We start from the raw sequence: 14855 nt of genomic DNA, 5'->3' as shown, positions 1-14855 counted from the left end.
CAATGCCCTGGAGGGATCATAACAGTGGAAACTCCCCAAAAGTGACCCCATTTTGGAAACTACACCCCTCAAGGAATTTTTCTAGGGGTATAGTTAGCATTTTGACCATACACGGTTTTTGCTGAATCTATGGGAATTATGCTCTGAAATTGAAAATCTAAATTTTTTCTAATAAAATGTAGTTTTAGCTCAGATTTTTTCATTTTTACAACAGATAAAGGAGAAAAAACACCCCAATATTTGTAAAGCAAACTCTTCTGAGCACAGCAATACCCCATATGTGGTAATAAACTGCTGTTTGGACACATGGCGGAAGTTAGAAAGGACGGAGCGCCATTTGACTTTTGGAGCTCAAGTTTTGCTGGAATGGTTTGCGGCACCATGTCACATTTGCAAAGCCACTGAGGGGCCAAAATAGTGCAAACCCGGCAAAAGTGACCCCATTTGGTAAACTACACCCCTCAAGGCATTTATCATTTGCATGGACATATGACAGGACTAAGGACTCATGCACACGACCGTATTTTTTCCCACCCGTAAATTACTGGCGTAAATACGGGTCCGGTGTCACACGTATTCCACCCGTTTTGCACCAGTATTTACGAACCCGTGCCCATAAATATGGGTCCGGTGTCACCCGTATTCCACCCGTATTTACGGGCACGTTTTTGGCGGCAAAATAGCACTGCATTAATCGGCAGCCCCTTCTCTCTATCAGTGCAGGATAGAGAGAAGGGACAGCCCTTTCTGTAATAAAAGTTAAAGAAATTCATACTTACCCGGCCGTTGTCTTGGTGACGCGTCCCTCTCTTCACATCCAGCCCGACATCCCTGGATGACGCGGCAGTCCATGTGACCGCTGCAGCCTGTGATTGACCTGTGATTGGCTGCAGCGGTCACATGGCCTGAAACGTCATCCAGGACGTTGGGCCGGATGTCGAGAGGGACGCGTCACCAAGGCAACGGGCGGGAGACCGGACTGGAGGAAGCAGGAAGTTCTCGGTAAGTATGAACGTCTTTTATTTTTATTTTTTACAGGTTTATACTGATCGGTAGTCACTGTCCAGGGTGCTGAAAGAGTTACTGCCGATCAGTTAACTCTTTCAGCTCCCTGGACAGTGACTATTTACTGACGTCGCTTAGCAACGCTGCCGTAATGACGGGTGCACACATGTAGCCACCCGTCATTACGAGAGCTCCATAGACTTCTATGGACTGTCCATGCCGTTATTACGGCCTGAAATAGGACATGTTCTATCTATTTCAACGGCACGGGCACCTTCCCGTGAGAAAACGGGAAGGCACCCGTCGCCAATAGAAGTCTATGAGCCCGTTATTATGGGTCGTAATTACGACCCGTAATAACGGGAGTTTTTACGGTCGTGTGCATGAGGCCTTAGGAGTGAAAGGCGCATGTGAGACCAATTTTGGTGATTTTCGCAGCATTAGCCCACAACGGCAGGGCTCTGGGGTCAAATAGTAAAACAAACCCCCAAGTAGTGACCCCCATTTTGGAAACTGCACCCCTGAAGGCATTTTATTAACGGGTGTAGTGAGCATTTTGACCACACAGGTTTTTTTTTTTCTATTAGAAATGAATGCTCAGTGGATGGTGCAAAGTGAAAATTGCAAATTTCCACAGGTATGTGCCATTTTAGTGCACAATATTTTGTGCCCAGTTCGTGCCACTGAAGACAAATACCTCAAACTCTTAAGCGGGTTCTCCTGGGTATGGCGATGCCATATATGTGGATGTACACTGCTGCTTGGGCACGCTGCAGGGCTCAGAAGGGAGGGCGCACCATTTGGCTTTTGGAGCGTGGATTTTGCTCGCTAGTTGTTTTGTTTGGGGTTTTGCTGGTATTTCAGTTTATAATGTGGGGGCATATGTAATCTGTGCGGAGAACATCAGGCCATAATAAGAGGGTATAATAATGGTGTAAATAAATAATTATCCACAGATGTGTGGCCGGTGTCACACTGATAAATGGCGCCCGATATTATCCGCTTTTGGACACTTTGCACATTTTGCATCGCTATATTCTGAGAGCCAAAACGTCTTTATTTTTTTCCCCCGGAGCTGGGTGAGGGCTTATTTGTTGCGGGACAATCTGTAGATTTCATTGGCACCATTTTGGGGTACATGCGATTTTTTGATCACTTTGTATTTCATTTTTTGGGCAAGCCAGGTGACCAAAAACCTGCAATTCTGATGATTTTTATTATTTATTTTTTTACGGCGTTCGCCATGCGCTATGAATGACAATTTTACATTATTCTGCGGGTCGGTACGATTACGGCGATACCAGATGTATATCGTTTCTCTTATGTTTTGCAGCGTCTGCACGATAAAATCACTTTTGTTTCAAATAATTAATTTTTTGTGTCACCATATTCTGAGAGCCATAACTTTTTTATTTTTCCGTCAAAAAAGCTGCGGGAGGGCTTGTTTTTTTTCGGGACGGGCTGCGTTTTTTAATGGTATAATTTTGGGGTACATGCAACTTTTAGATCCCTTTTTTTATTCTGTTTTGCGAGGGGTAGTGACTAACAAACAGCGATTCTGGAATAGTTTTTTATTTAATTTTCTTACGGTGTTCACCGTACGGGTAAAATAGCGTGATATTTTTATAGTTTGGGTCGTCACGGACGCGGTGATATGACATATGTGTACTTTTTTTTCTTTTTTTTGTTTTTTCCTATAATAAAAGACTTATTATAGGAAAAAAGGCTGTTATAGTGTTTTTTAACATGAAACTTATTTTTTTTAACTTTTTGACAACATTTTTATTAACTTGTTTTAACTTTTACTTTTGTCCCACTAGGGAACTTGAAGGCATGAAGCCATGATCGCTATTCTAATACACTGCACTACCTACATAGTGCAGTGTATTAGAGCTGTCAGCTATTCACTGACAGCAAGCCTATTAGGCTTCGCCTCCCGGCGGGGCCTAATAGGCTTCCGTACTAGGAAGCGATTGTTAGGTTATGGTTGCCATAGCAACCATCGGAACACTCGCGGGTGCCGATGGTTGTTATTAGCAACCATAGGGTACGATCTAATCACTTAGATGCAGCAATAGCTGCATCTAAGGGGTTAATCGGCCGGATCGGAGCCTTGCTCCGGTCCTGGCCGTTAGGGCACGATGTCAGCTGTGAAAAACAGCTGACACCCGTGCCCGTGGCAACCATCGTGGTTGCCGACAGGGCTACAAGCCACTTCGATGCATCGATCACGTTTATCGATGCATCGAAGGGGTTAATCGGCCGGATCGGAACCTAGCTCCGGTCCTGGCCGTTGCAGAGGGGCGTCGGGCAGTTGATTCCCTGCGGTGATAACGCTGGCTCAGCTTCTGAGCCAGCGTCATCACATACACACGTCACAGAGCTGTGATTGGTCAGTCTGCTTTGACTGACCAATCACAGCGATCGCCGGCAGGAGACCGCTGTGAATGGTCCCCTGCCGTCTTACTGTGCCGATCAACTGTCATAAACAGTTGACGGCACAGTTCTGTCACCTTGTCCTTTGACAGGGTGACAGTTTTTAGCCAGGACGCACCGGTACGTCCCTGTGCCTTAAAGCACTTCAATGCAGGACGTACCAGTACGTCCTGGTGCGTTAAGGGGTTAAACAATTAGTGTGTGGGTGATTAAACATTGTTCAAATTTTTTTTTTTTTCACGAGTCAGGAAATATTCTAAATTGGATTCAATTGGATTCTAATTTATAATATTTACAATTTCTGGTCACTAGATGGAGCCATTCCCAAAATTGCAGCATTGCATGTGGTAAAGCAACCACATTGCTTTATGCTGCAAAATTGGGTAAAAAGCCCTCGCTCTAGTGAGCTCTCAGCATCCCCCCCTCCTTTATCCTGGCTAGTGCCGGGATAAATGAGGGGATTGAACAGTCTAACCTCCTACACTGTGTGTCGCCATTTTTTTAGCTAACACACAGTGTAGTAGGTTTACATACAGTAGTAAACACACACAAACACGAACATACATAGAAATCTCTTACCTGCTCCTGCCGCCGCGGCTCCCTCCGGCCCGTCCGCTCCGTCTGCTGCCGCTGGTCCAAGTGCACAAGTCCGGAAGCCGCGACCGGAAGTAGTAATCTTACTGTCCGGCCGCGACTTCCGGTCCACAAGAAAATGGCGCCGGACGGCGCGCATTTCAAATTCGACTGTGTGGGAGCGGCTCATGCGCCCTTCCCACACAGACGGCGTACATAGAAGTGGATGGACGGGCCCCGTTCGCAGTCCCTATGGGACTGGAGCTGCCGTATTCCATGTCTGTATGTGTCGTTAATCGGCACATACAGAAATGGAAAAAAAAATGGCAGCCCCCATAGGGAAGAAAAAGTGTAAAAATAAGAAAAAGTAACACACAAACACACAAATTAATCCAAACGTTTTTAATAAAGCACTAACATCTTTAACATATTAAAAACAATTTTGTGGTAACACTGTTCCTTTAAATATGTTCCAGAGAGGTCCCAAAGGCAAGGCAGTGGTATGTGGCTATTATTCTAAACTTTTCTCTTCCGCAGAGCGCAACTACTCGATTGGGGATCGGGAGTTGCTGGCCATCAAGTTGGCTCTGGAGGAGTGGAGACAGCTACTGGAGGGCGCAGCTCACCCTATTCTAATATTTACCGACCACAAGAACCTCACCTATCTCCAGTCAGCACAATGGCTGAATCCCCGTCAAGCCAGGTGGTCTCTGTTCTATTCCCGGTCCCAGTTTGTGTTCCAATACCATCCTGCCGACAAACATGTTTGGGCTGATGCCTTGTCCAGGTTGTTAGAGACTAAGGACGCTATGGAGTCTCCGAAAAAACATCATTGATGATCCGTCCTGCATTGTCTCTGTCAGTCCCCTGCAAGTTAAAGACATTCCTCCGTGGAGGACTTTTGTATGCTTGGCGGACAGAAGAAGAATTCTTCACTGGGGACACAGCTCCAAACTGGCAGGTTACGCGGGTGCCCGTAAAAGCCAAGACTTGATTGCCCGTCATTTTTGGTGGCCCACGCTGCCCAAAGACACCATGGACCTTGTCTCGTCCTACACGGTATGCGCGGCTAAAAAGGTTGCTCACGCCAAGCCTGCAGGCCTGCTCCAGGCACTGCCGGTGCCCAATGCTCCCTGGCAGCATATAGCAATGGACTTTGTCACTGATCTGCCTCCCTCTGCTGGATGCAGCACGGTCTGGGTGGTGGTGGAGCGATTCTCAAAAAGAGCTCATTTTTTTCGGCTGACCGGCCTACCTTCTGCTTCTCGACTGGCCAACCTCTTCATCCAACACATCTTCCGCCTGCATGGCTTACCTCTGCATATCATGTCTGATTGAGGGGTTCAGTTTACCTCAAAGTTCTAGGGAGCCCTCTGTAGATTCCTCGATGTGAAGTTGGACTTTTCCTCAGCCTACCATCCCCAGTCCAATGGTCAAGTCGAGAGGATCAATCAAATCATGGAGAACTATCTTCGACACTTCATCTCCAAGCAGCATGATGACTGGGTGCAGCTTTTTCCTTGGGCCGAGTTCTCTTATAACAAGCACACAAGCGAGTCCACTGCTGTCACACCGTTCTTCATTGTTTACGGCCAACACCCACAAATTCCTCTCCCGGTGTCAGCTACGTCCCAGGTGTCCACAGCTGACTCTGCATTCAGGGACTTTACTGCAGATCTGGCAGCAAGCCCGATCCTCTATTCTGCTGGTGGTCGAACGCATGAAACGAAATGCAGACACAAGGAGACAAGAGCCTCCTAGTCTCTTCCGGGTACCAAGGTCCGGCTGTCCTCTAGGAATATCTGGCTGAGGGTGCTCCCAGGTTCCTCGGACCCTACAAGATCCTACAGTAGATCAACCCTGTCTCCTACAAGTTTCGGCTGCCTCCCACCCTCAAGATCCCCAACTCCTTTCATGTCTCCCTCCTGAAGCCTGTAAAAAATCAGTAATTAGCCCATACTCACCCTGGACTGTAAGTAGGGCCCTCCCCTTTCCTTCAGTGCCTGAGCGCTGTTGTGTTTACCCGTTTTAGTCTTTGCAAATGGACCATAGTGTTTTCCAGTTCCCAATGTTCCTGTACCTGCTACCTGTATCCTGTATCCCGTGCTACCTTGTTCCTGTGCCTTAGAGATTACGCCTTCTGTGTTACACCATGCCTGGTGTCTGCTGCAAAGGTCCCATCCAAACCTAACCATCGCTACTGTCTGAGCTACCACAGGTACCCTTAACTGAACAATAGACATTGACTTGGTACTCTGTTTGGCCAGCTGCTATCCCGCTATGGCGGTACGGCCCAGTGGGTCCACATACCCACAGATCGTGACATAGTATCACAGAGGGGGAACTCTTCAGAAAACATAGCTTTTATTCATTATTAAGATTAAAATACTCTGGGTAATTCTTTTGAATGCAAATACCCCTGACACAACCAGGGATGAATCAAATAAACAATACACAATAATCACCTGCAGTATCCAGAAAATGATATCTAGATGGCATGGTACCATACTCCACCTATAGACAAACTCCAGGGATACAAATATTTCTATCACACACAATTAGTGTAATTTCTAAGCACCAAATATTGCATAAAATTATCACAACACTGACACTTCATAACCGTCCCAACGCGTTTGCCCAACCTAGTTGGTTCATCAGGGGACAATACTGGACAATTTGTGTGTAATTGGAGACCTATAATGTTGTAGCTAGGCGTGGTGCCTCCCCAAGAAGTCATTACAGACCATGTGGAATGCCAAGCCTCCATCTACAACTTCTACAAACCAGCATTTTTTTGTAATATGGATCATCTTTATCCACCTGTTCCTTCCTCAACCAATTGCCATCTTTACTCCCAGGAGTCGGGAGTTGTAATCTGGCACAAATGTGCCGATACAAGCAAATATTTAATATACATATATCTACATCATTATAGGTCTCTAATTACACACAAATTGTCCAGTATTGTCCCCTGATAAACCAAATAAGTTGGGGAAACGCATTGGGACGCTTATGAATTGTCAGTGTGTGATAGAAATTTTTGTATCCCTGGAGTTTGTCCATAGGTGGTGTATGGTACCACGCTTTATAGATATAATTTTCTGGATACTGCAGGTGATTATTGTGTATTGTTTATTTGATTCAACCCTGGTTGTGTCAGGGATATTTGCATTCAAAAGAATTACCCAGAGTATTTTAATCTTAATAATGAATAAAGGTTATGATTTATGAGTTCCCACTCTGTGATACTAAAAAAATGAATAAGCCCAAGTACATTTTTTTAAAAAAAGATAAATTCTTTATTATGAAAACACAAACCCAAACCTTTAAAACAATTGTGATATTTAACACGCATAGTTAAAGCTGTAATAAAATAAAATAAATACCAGAATTGCTGTTTTTTGCCCTGCCTTCCAAAAAAAATAAAAAATAAAAAGTGTTAGAAAAGTCATATGTACCCCAAAAGGTAGCAAGAAAAACAAAAAAAAAAGCCCTCATACAGCTACAACGGCAGAAAAATAAAAATGTTATGCATCTCAGAATAATGTGACAAAATCAAATACTTAAACCGTATTTTTTTTTTATTTTTATTGTGCAAAAGTAGTAAAACAAGATATAAATTTGGTATTGCCATAATTATAACAACCGGCAGAATAAAGTTACTATCTTATTTATACCACACGGTAAACATACTTCAATTTTAACCACAAAAAAAGTTTGGTAGAATTGCTAATTTTATTTAATCACTACCCAAAAAAAGCTATTAAAAATGAATCAATAAGAAATATTTAAAATTATCTAATAAAAAATACAGCTCATCCTGCAAAAAAATAAGACCTAACACGACTATGTCTACAGAATAATAAAAAAGGTATGGCTTTTGACATGCAAATAAAAAAATTGCTTTGTTATTAAGGCCCAAAATATGTTATGGTCACTATAAGGGTATGTGCACACACACTAATTACGTCCGTATTTCGGCCGCAAGTACCGGACCGAACACAGTGCAGGAAGCCGGGCTCCTAGCATCATACTTATGTACGATGCTAGGAGTCCCTGCCTCGCTGCAGGACAACTGTCCCGTACTGTAATCATGTTTTCAGTACGGGACAGTTGTCCTGCAGCGAGGCAGGGACTCCTAGCATCGTACATAAGTATGATGCTAGGAGCCCGGCTCCCTGCACTGTGTTCGGTCCGGTACTTGCGGCCGAAATACGTCCGTCAATTACGGACGTAATTAGTGTGTGTGCACATACCCTAAGGGTATGTTCACACGGCCTATTTACAGACGTAATTCGGGCGTTTTTGCCCCGAATTACGTCCGAAAATAGCGCCTCAATAGCGCTGACAAACATCTGCCCATTGAAAGCAATGGGCAGACGTTTGTCTGTTCACACGAGGCGTAATTTACGCGCCGCTGTCAAAAGACGGCGCGTAAATAGACGCCCGCGTCAAAGAAGTGACCTGTCACTTCTTTGGCCGTAATTGGAGCCGTTATTCATTGACTCCAATGAATAGCAGCGCCAATTACGCCCGTAATTGACGCGGCGTTCAAGTGCCTGCACATGCCGTTACGGCTGATATTACGGGGATGTTTTCAGGCTGAAACATCCCCGTAATTTCAGCCGTAACGGACGCCCTCGTGTGAACATACCCTAACAAGTTCAGCACTACTAGATCTGTACCAATAAGAATGAGGAAACGTGCATTGACAGTGTTTTGACAATTTTGAGAATACCCACTTAACGTAAAAGAATATTCTTTCCGATTTATTTCTTGTTGAGATGTATTTATTAAAACTTCTGTAGTGAACACGGAACAGGGGTTAAGGGGAACTGAACTGCACATAATAGAAGTGCTTACATTCAAGCTGACAGCGTATGAGGAAGTGAATCAGCCATTGGCTGCACAAAGCACGTGATTCTGTGTAATGTTGCTGAAACGAAACTCAAGCTTCACAAAGGAAGATCAGTGTTGTCAAAAACAACACTGCGATGTTTATTTGTGATCTATGAAAATCCTGTTTGTGTCCTTGTCTGGAGGGTGAAGGCTGTGATTTATATACAAAATGTAAGTAACATTCATTATTTTTACCATCTTTCCCTCTAGCTGCGCTGTGTAAATCACTATTGGAAAGGATTGAATTAAAAACCTATGTGCATTGCTCAGCCGAGTCTTTAACCCCTTCCCCCTGCTTGCATTCTGAGCCCTAATGGCCAAGCTATTTTTTAAGTTTTTCTATCGTCACATTCGAAGAGCTATACATTTTTTATTTATGCGTCGACATAGCTGTATAAGGTCTTCTTTTTTGCGGGACAAGTTGTATTTTTTAATAGCACCATTTTGGGGTACATATAATTTATTGATTAACTTTTATTAACTTTTTCTTGGGGGGAATAGAAGAAAACCTGAAATTTCGCCACTCTTTTTTGCATCCTAAATCTACACCGTTTACCGTGTGGTATAAATAACACTAACTTTATTCAGCGGGTTGTTACGATTGCAAAGATGCCAAATTTGTATAGATTTTGTATGTTTTACTACTTACACAGTAAAACCACTTTTTTTTCAAAATTATTTGTTTTTGTGTCCATATTTGAAGAGCCATAACTTTTTTATTGTTCCGCCGATGCCGTTGTATGAGGGCTTTTAAGTCAGGATTCACAGAAAACAGCAATTTTTCCATTGTCTTTTATTTTATTTATTACCGCGTTCACCATGCGGGTTAAATAATGTAATAGCTTTATATTCGGGGTCGTTACGGATGCGGCGATACCAAATATGTGTAACTTTAGTAAAGCATTTTGAAGGGGAAAAAGTGGGTTTTTCATTTTTTTTTTTTTCACAATTATTTTTTTAATTAACTTTATTCAACTTTTTGTTTCTACTTTTATACTAGTCACGCTAGGGGACTTTACTATGCGATCATCCGATCGCTTTTATAATACACTACAATACTTTTGTATTGCAGTGTATTACTGCCTGTCCGTTTAAAACGGACAGGCATCTGCTAGGACATGCCTCTGGCATGACCTAGCAGGCATTCACTACAGGCAGACCTGGGGGCCTTTATTAGGCCCCCGGCTGCCATCGGAGACACAGACGCTCGGTGATCTTATCGTCGGGTGTCGGTGGGATGAAAGGGAAACTCCCTCCCTCTCGCCAAAACCACTCAGACGCGGCGCTCGCTATTAATCGTCGCATCTGAAGGGTCACACGTTTGAGCAGTGATGCCCCCAGCCCTCAGCTACCTCTGGTAGCTGAGAGCAGGGAGATTTAACGGCTACCTGCTCTATTTATTTATCCTGATGCAGCGCCGTGAAAAGGCTATTGCATCAGAATAAAGCCCACTAATGACCGCCGTGAAAAGGCTTATCAGCGGTCATTAAGGGGTTAAAGTTCCTTTCATTAGCATATGTCTTATATAAAGGTCTGCTGCAGAGCTCTGAGCTTCTTTGTCTTCCTTTAGGCTACATTCACACGAGCGTATCAGTTTTGCGTGTGCAAAAAACAGCGTGTTTCCTAAATTTCATGTCCATGTGCCATTAGTGTGCATTGCATATTGGAATTAGTGTGCTTTGTATGTGGCATCAGTTTTTTACCTCCGTGCAAGCACTTTTTTCTGTCTTTCTTTTTTTATTTCTCTGCATTTTTTAGCTACTGATGTGTAAAACATGGACAGCACATGGGTGTCGTCCGTGTTCTGACCGTGTTTTTCACGCACCCATACACTTCAATGGGAGACTACATGCGCAAATACGCAGCAATATAGGACACACAGTGAGTTCCACGCAACGGACGCTCGCTGCATGAAAATTCACGCATGTCTGAATAGCCCCATTGGAATGCATGGCTCCGTGTGCTCTCAGTTATTTCAACGGACAGCTAAGTTAAACAGTTAAATCTGTAAATCAGAGGTATAGCTAGTGGGCCCCAACCCAGTGGGCCCCCCAACGCATGTTTACAACTGAAGAGGCACATTCTAATTATATACCAGCCATCATTCCTGTATATAAACCCCATCATCCCTGTATATAGCCCCCATCATCCATGCATATACCAGCCATCATCCCTAATTATAACCCTCATCATCTCTGTATATAACCCCAGCATCCCTGTATATACCAGCCATCCCCCTGTTTATAACCCCCATCTTACCTGTATATACTAGCCAGACTTGTATTTATAGGGATGATGGTGGTTAAAAACAAGGATGATGGCTGGTACATACAGGGATGGTGGGGGTTATATACAGGGATTATGGCTGGTATAAACAGGGATGATGGTGGTTATATACAGTGATCATGTCTGGACCAGCCATCATCCATGTATATAACCCCCATCATCCCTGTATGCAACCCCATCATCTTTATATATACCAGCCATCATCCCTGTATGTAATCTCCATAATCCCTGTATATACCAGCCATCATCCCTGTATATAACCCCCATCATCCCTGTATGTACCAGTCATCATCCATGATGGGTAGTCCAGCCATCATCCCTGCATTAACCCCCATCATCCCTGTGTATATATCAAGCCTTATCCCTGTATGCAGACCCCATCATCCCTGTATCCATTCATTATTGAGGAGGGGGTGCTTGCTTTCCCTCTCCTCACACGCAGGCTTCTTCTGCACTTCTGATCCTCTTTGGCGGGCAGCATCAAAAGTGTGCCCTAGCAGGTGTGCCTAGCATGCCTGTTCCGTTTTTGCATGGTTCAAATTTCCATATTTGTTCTTTTTTTTTTACATCCATATTTCAGCAACATTACAGAAACCAGAACAAATTAGTTAATGTTTTGGGGGAAAAATCAGAACAAATACTATACCTCCCAACTTTCAAGAATTACAAAGAGGGACAATCGATTTTTGGCGCGCCCACCTAATCCTCACCCATACACACCAGATTCAGCCAACACAGGCTCATGCTGCCATAGTGCCTCCCACACAGTATAATACCAAATAGCTTCCCACACACAGTATAATGCCCCCATAGCTACCACCATACAGTATAATGCCCCCATAGCTGCCACCATACAGTATAAAGCCAACACAGATGCCCCCATAAAGTATAATGCCCACACAAATTCTCCCATGCAGTATAATGCCCATACAGAGGCCCCCATGCAGTATAATGCTCAAATTCCCCTATACAACATAATGCCCCCCTAGCTACCCAATACAATATAATGCCCCCTTAGCTGCCCCTAGTGCCAGTGCCCTTGCAGATAGTACCACAGTGCCCATATACCTAGCGCCACAGTGTCCCCTGTAGATGGTGCCCCTATATAGTGCCACAATGTCCATGTAGATAGTGCCACACCCCCATGAAGATATCACCAGCCCCCCCCCCGGAGTTAGCGTCATTGGGACTACCTCTAGGAGCAGAATCCCCAGCCAGAGCATAGGCTACTCCTATGGACAGTGACGTCAGTGGCTACTCCTTTAGTGGAATCCCCGTTGCCGACTCTGCCCCTGGATTTCACTCCTGGAGGAGCCATTGGCATTAATGTCCATATATAGACAATGACCTCAGGGGGTTTTCTCTAGGAGCGGAATCCCCGGCCAGATCATTGGTAATGGGAATTCCGCTCAAGGAGTAGCCACTAATTCTGAAGCAGGGAACAATCAGCTCCCTGCTGCAGAATTAGTTCAGAGGGGAGGAGCAGAGGGAGCGCTGTGCACGATGGTATTGTCCATATATGGACAGTGACGTCAGTGGCTACTCCTTAAGTGGATCCCCCTTGCCGACTCTTGCCAGGGATTCTGCTCCAGGAGGAGCCACTGAAATCAATGTCCATATATGGGCAGTAACCTCAGGGGTTTCCTCTTAGAGCGGAACACCCGGCCAGATCATCGGCAATGGCGATTCCGCTCAAGGAGTAGCCACTAATTCTGAAGCTGGCAACACTCAGCTCCCTGCTTCAGAATTAGTTCAGAGCGGAGGAGCAGAGGGAGCTTCTCCGCTCGCCGAGGACTCCGTGGGCACAGCGCTACTGTAAGCGCTGTGCTCGGGGAAGCCCTTGACGGTACTGTTCATACATGAACAGTGATGTCAGTGGCTACTCCTTGGGTGGAATCCCCGTTGCCGACTCTGGCCGGGGATTCCGCTCCAAGAGTAGCCACTGACGTCACTGTCCATATATGGACAGCAACATCAAGGGCTTCCCCGAGCACAGCACTTACAGTAGCGCTGTAACTGCGGAGTCCTCTGCTCTGAACTAATTCTGAAGCAGGGAGCTGATGGTTCCCTGCTTCAGAATTTGTTTGACAGCGGGACATACCCCCGGCTGCCCGAGATAGTGGGACACCACCCGGAATCCGGGACTGTCCCGCTGAATCCGGGACGGTTGGGAGGTATTAAAAACAAATGAAAAACTGACAACTCATAACAAAAAACAGAACAAAAACAGTTACAATACGGAAGCAAAAACGTAACAAATTGTAAGAAAAAACAATCCATATTGCGCATTCGTATTTGATCCGTATTTTCATATGCAAGTTTGAAGGAGCCCTGTCCCTGTTTTTGTCCCACGTATCGAGTCAGTGCATAACATGGATCAAAATAATAAAATAATGAAGTCCCTTTGCTGATATGGTAATCACTTGTAGCATATACTGCTGTTAAAGAGAATTTGTCATCAGGTTTATGCTGCTCTATCTGAGGACAGCATAAAATAGTGCCAGGAACCTTGGGTCTAATGCTGAATTACTTAGGCTTTGTTCATATCTCCGCTGGGGCTCCATTTCGACATTCTGTCAAAGCTTTCAGTCGTAACGGAGTCCTGACAGACACAAATGGAAACCACAGGTTTCCGTTTCCATCACCATTGATTTCAATAGTGACGGATCCGGTGCCTCAGTGGTGCAAGGGTTCCGTCGTTTTGACTGAATCCATACCATAGTCGACTACGCTATTGATTCCGTCAAAACGACGGAACTCTTGCATAATGGAGACAAACAGAAACAATTGGCACCAGATCCGTCACCATTGAAATGAATAGATAGTTATGGAAACGGAAACCTATGGTTTCTGTTTGTATCTGTCAGGGCTCCGTTCTGACGGAAAGCTCCGATGGAACGTCGGAACGGAGCCCTAGCACAGATGTGAACGAAGCCTTACTTGTCAATGATCAGTAGTTTGTTTAAAAATGACTTTCTTTGCTCATGCAGCCTGTAATCATGAGCTGTGGCTAGCCCCAACCACTGGGCCGCTGATTGACAGCTTTCTACCCATACTGTGCATAGGGAGAAAGCTACGAATCGTCGGTGGGTAGTCAGGGCTAGATGCTGGTGGGAGGGACTATCTTCAACTCATGACTCATATGCACAGTATGGGGAGAAAGCTATGACTCAGCGGCTGGTGGGCATGGTCAGCCGCAGCTCATAAATAAGAGATGCATGAGAAAAAGTGATTTTTATAACAGCTACTGATAATTGGCAACTAAGTAATACAGTGTTGAAATCAGGGTCTCCGACACTACTTTACGCTGCCCTCAGATGGGGCAGCATTGACTTCGGGACAGATTCCCTTCAAGGAAGAAACAAGTGCCTTAAATGCAAACTAAAAAAGTGAGTATGGCAGCTTTTGAGTGTTTTTATCTAATTTGTCTTAAGAGTGTGATCTGAGATTAAGTGGAGAAGTCAGAAGTATTTGTGCATCCTGTAACAAATACCTGTGTGCATTTCTGCAAGCATCTCTGTCTAACTTTGTTTTTGTACTTGACGTTAAGCGGCAGGTGCAGCGAGTGACAATCAACGAGACATCGTTGATCGGCGCTCGTTTGCTCCTGTCACACAAAGCTATGGATGGAGACGAGCGGTTGTTACTCCGATCGC

General features: G+C 44.7%; 1 protein-coding gene across 1 annotated transcript in view; it reads left to right on the top strand.

Moving 5' to 3' along the window:
• The first annotated feature begins 8944 nt into the window (after positions 1-8944).
• Positions 8945-14855, top strand: part of LOC142661472 (uncharacterized) — a 68845-nt gene continuing 62934 nt past the window's right edge. Inside the window, exon 1 of the mRNA XM_075838869.1 lies at positions 8945-9084. The gene's annotated coding sequence lies outside the window, so the exon portion shown is untranslated. The remainder of the gene's footprint in view (positions 9085-14855) is intronic.

This window comes from Rhinoderma darwinii, chromosome 10, assembly GCF_050947455.1.
Source record: "Rhinoderma darwinii isolate aRhiDar2 chromosome 10, aRhiDar2.hap1, whole genome shotgun sequence".
NCBI lineage: Eukaryota > Metazoa > Chordata > Amphibia > Anura > Rhinodermatidae > Rhinoderma > Rhinoderma darwinii.
This window is presented reverse-complemented; position numbering and strand designations above follow the sequence as displayed.